The sequence below is a fragment of the Anneissia japonica genome, unplaced genomic scaffold (assembly GCF_011630105.1).
Source record: "Anneissia japonica isolate Jap-2015-1 unplaced genomic scaffold, ASM1163010v1 scaffold287712_len2945570_cov188, whole genome shotgun sequence".
In the NCBI taxonomy this organism is placed as follows: Eukaryota; Metazoa; Echinodermata; class Crinoidea; order Comatulida; family Comatulidae; genus Anneissia; species Anneissia japonica.
In genome coordinates this window covers 2,697,570-2,701,883 of record NW_022704401.1, presented here as the reverse complement: position 1 = coordinate 2,701,883, position 4,314 = coordinate 2,697,570, and the positions used below count along the sequence as shown (strand labels likewise).

General features: G+C 36.0%; 1 protein-coding gene across 1 annotated transcript in view; it reads left to right on the top strand.

Annotated features, from left to right (window-relative positions):
- LOC117104658 (nucleoporin NUP35-like) overlaps positions 1-4,314 on the top strand; it is a gene marked incomplete in the record, with an annotated part of 36,903 nt that overhangs the window by 1,081 nt on the left and 31,508 nt on the right.

The window sequence follows — 4,314 nt, the reverse complement described above, 5'->3', positions numbered from 1 at the left end:
TGTCCATATCGCATTTGATCTAAGCCGCCAGGTATTCTCCGCAGTGGTGTAACCACCGGGGAACAAGGGGAAAATATCCATCTGTGGAAAATCTTTCCCCATTGAATGCCCTTTTCACCCGGGAAAGTGCGTGAAAATCTCAAATTTTAAATCCAATATTTTGTTGAGGTAGGCCAATTTCATCTAAAAATTGCACATTTTAGGAAGTTTTGATCAATTCCGACGAAATTAGAAAACAACATTTTTCGCGCACTACGCGCGCATTTTTTAATGTTAAAGCTTGTGCTTGCATGCTCTCCTTTGCCTTATAAATTATAACACATAGTCCCAAACTCAAGAAAGAAAATTTAAGGATAGATCGTTTATAAAAGAAGGGCCTCAATGTGTAATGATGTTGAAAGAATATGTTTGTAATAAATAAATCCATAAGGCAAATGCTTATATTCAGTTAAAAAAAAACGAGTGTGGCCATATATAACAACATAAGAGTAACTTGTTGAGGTAGGCCAATTTCCTCTAAAAATTGCACATTTTAGGGAGTTTTGATCAATTCCGACGAAATTAGAATTTAAAAAAAAAAAATTTGTCGCGCGCTTCGCGCGCATTGTTTAATGTTAAAGCTTGTGCTTGCTCTCCTTTGCCTTCTAAGTTATAATACATAGTCCCAAACTCAAGAAAGAAAAATTAAGATAGATCGTTTTACCTAAAAGAAGGGCCTCAATGTGTAATGATGTTGAAAGAATATGTTTGTAATAAATAAAGCCATAAGGAAAATGCTTATATTAGGAATTTGTGCGAATTGACTTCATTAGCCATATTATATTACCCCCAGTTTCAAATTGATTATTTTAGTCAAAAGATGATTTATGAACCCTTACAATACACTTGACGTGTTATTTTCCTGGTTAAATAACTAAAGCAATTATCCTCTGCCACTTTGTGTACTTAAGGATTACCGCCGACGATGTAAAGTATTGCTAATATGAAAAATCACCTGTTTTCTAGCAGTACATTTAGCTTGAAAATCTCCTTCACTCATCCCCAAGCTGAGACCGATTGTGAAATTCAATTAGCAGAACAAGACGTAAGATAACTGGTATGACAGCATATCTGTAGTTATTGACATATTTTTGCAGAGTATAAATCTGTGCTTGAATATTATCCCATGCTCGAGAATAAGCCCATGGATCTACTATTTGATTTGAGATGCTAGGCTATGTCCGAGTCCAGGGTGTATGTGAGGTCTCACTACAAAATGAGTCTCATCGTTAGAAAATGAAAAAATTAGTTCATATTACATTTTGGTAGATCACATTATAAGCTTTAATTTGGTCTTTGAATGGATAAATAGATCCAGAGATGTTAGCATTTAAAGTTTAGGTGTATGAGAACCAGGTTTTGAGAAAATCGGCCTCAAAGATAAACTAACCTGTAGAAATAATAGGAATAGATTTACAGAATATGCGAAGAGAACACTGTTTTTAGTAAGAAAATTCACTTAAAAAGTACACAATCATAAAATATAAGTATCAAGTTATTCAAAAACATTAAAATCAAAATTTTGTAAAAATGTTGCCTTTGACCTATTTTGGTGAATATCTCAATATGATTTCACCAACGATGCGTCTCATTTTGTGGAGAGACCTCACATTTATAATCATCAAATATACGATGTATTATTATGTCCTTTATTCTAACACTGTATTTACCTTCTTTTGATGATTATTATATATACATACATATATATATAAGAGATTATTATTGCCAGACATTTAATAAAGTGAACAAACGATATAAGTTTCCTTCTCATGGTATTTAATTTTTCTTCCACCTTGTTTATTCATTACACAGACATGTTTCGGAAAACAAATTTCCATCATCAGTGTGAAGCTAGGGCATTACAGTAGGTTCACGTTTTATAACTACTTTCACAGTGTATGTAAATTACATGATACACACACACCCACACCTGGGTTCACTCTAAAGCCGCAATCGCACTGGATTTAAAATAGGGAAATTTTTACCGAGACTGTGGGTAACATTCCAATGGGTAAACTTCCTGTCGTTCGCACTGGGATTTATTGACGTGGTTAGTTTTACCACAGGCCATGGTGAAACTAACCATTCGTACAGATTCAACTATTGGGGGCGCTAAATCGTGACGTTGACGCTCACGTACAACAGATCGTAATAAGCTAAACCGCCGGGTTCTCCTTCTTGTTGTGACAGTGTTTCTTTGGACTAGGCCCACATCATGTTGTATTTGTTGATAATCGCGATGGATTGTCTCACCAAGACCTAGCACATTTATTAATGCTCCATATATAAATCGGCCATTGAAACAAACCGAGTAAAAAATTAAGTGAAAAAAATGACAAAATTACTCAAAATCAAGACACAGCAAACACGCGCGAAATTAATCAAGATGTTTGTGTGTGACGTTTTATTCCAGGTCACAGCTCATGCGTAATTGCCTGACAGCCTGAAGGTCATTCACTGTGATGACTTGGGAAGGTTACCCGACTCGCGCTGTTCGCATTGGACTTTCCTGCTAGGTAAAACTAACCTGGTCAGTTTTCCTGGGCAAGCGGGACTCGGTTAAATTAACCGCGCGCCTTGGGTAAGTTTCCTGTCAGGTAAACTTCCTGTGCTGTTCGCACTGGACTAATTATGGTAAAACTAGCCAACGTGTTGGTTAGTTTTACCAAAAAAAGTCCAGTGCGATTGTGGCTTAACTTTCATTTTTGTTTAGCCAATTGGCTAAGCTAAAAAAAAAAATTTAGCCAATTGGATATTTGTTTAGCCAAAATTGGCTAAAATGTTAAAAATTGTTTTAGCCACTTATCCGAGTGAAGTTTCATTCAAATGTTTCGTACGGAAAAAAAATCGCGGCCTGGCCATTGAAATCATTATGCTTCGTATCTGCGCGTAACCTCTCGTAATCTGCTCGTAGGTACGTTTTGAACGTAGCTACGAACCACTACGAAGGTCATTGTTATTTTAATTAGCTTTGCAAACTTCGTAGGCTGGATCGTCGGACTGATAAACAATGCGTAAACAATAGTGAAATATAGTTTACCAGCTTTCAGCACGTGAACAATGTTGCAATTTACTAATAAACAATGTTAGAACTTTATTGTTTTGTTATTTCCTACCTTATTATTAGATCGATCATGTTTTAAAACTGTGTTTAGTTCGAAAGCTAGGTAACCTAGTGGGCCGTCAGTATGTTCGAATTTCAGTGTCATTTAGGCCTACGGCCTACATTTTCCCATAGAGGACAGCAGACAGTAATTTATACTGGTTGACTCTCCAATTCGGAGAATTTTGATCTGATATTGTTCTGCTAGTAGGAACTTTCTTCTTTTAAATAATAATACTGATGACAAGTCATGTACAAATTAGTACGATTTCTATTTAAAAATCACTTTGTTTATTGTTTACCGCAATTTGAAGCAGAACCTGCTAAGCGATCCAATACTATTGAACTACAGAAATCACTACTTTGCCGAAGTAAGGCTAGTCATGCTAGACCGCATTTTCTTCGTTTTTTACTCACTGTCGCTCTCAGCAACGAGGTTAACCTTTAACACACTTTACTGTGTTCTGATTGACGCGCACTCTGTCCGATGCTGGATTTTTGGGGTTGACAAGATGAACTGGCATTTTGCCAAATTTTATTTTCCATTGGGTTTTACATGTGACATTCGGTAATTTTACAATTAACGGACGTTAACTCTCTCAATATTTATTATTTATCGTACTAAATCAAGGCTACAAAGTATTATTTGATGAACAATCTTTTCACGTGTGTGTGTTGTCATTGAGGGCATCTTTTTTAACAGTTAAAGAGGTAAAATAATAAACATGCTTTTGCTTCGTAGGTTCGCTTCGCGTAGCCGGCCTTGCTTAGATTTGTTTATTTCAGTCTACGATGTATCTACGAAGTAAAAATGCAGTATATTGTGTCGGTACTGTAGTCGTTACCATCCAGCCACTGATTTTTATGCTGCCCACTTTAAAATAACAAAATAATTTGCGATGCACACAGTGACGTTTGTAGTCACACTAATAGAACAACACAATAAACGTCGCATGGCACTGGCAATGGAGTAGTGTAAAATGGAGATCTTGGCCTTGATCGTGCTGACGGAAAAATATTTCTATGGAGAGGTCGGACGAAAGAAACAATGTATTTCAGCAAGTATTAAAAAAAAACCATTTTTATTATTTTTAAGCTTTCGCCAAAATGGCTAAAGTAGTTGTTTTTTGTTTCGCCAATTCAAAATTGTTTTCGCCCATGGCAACTTCGTG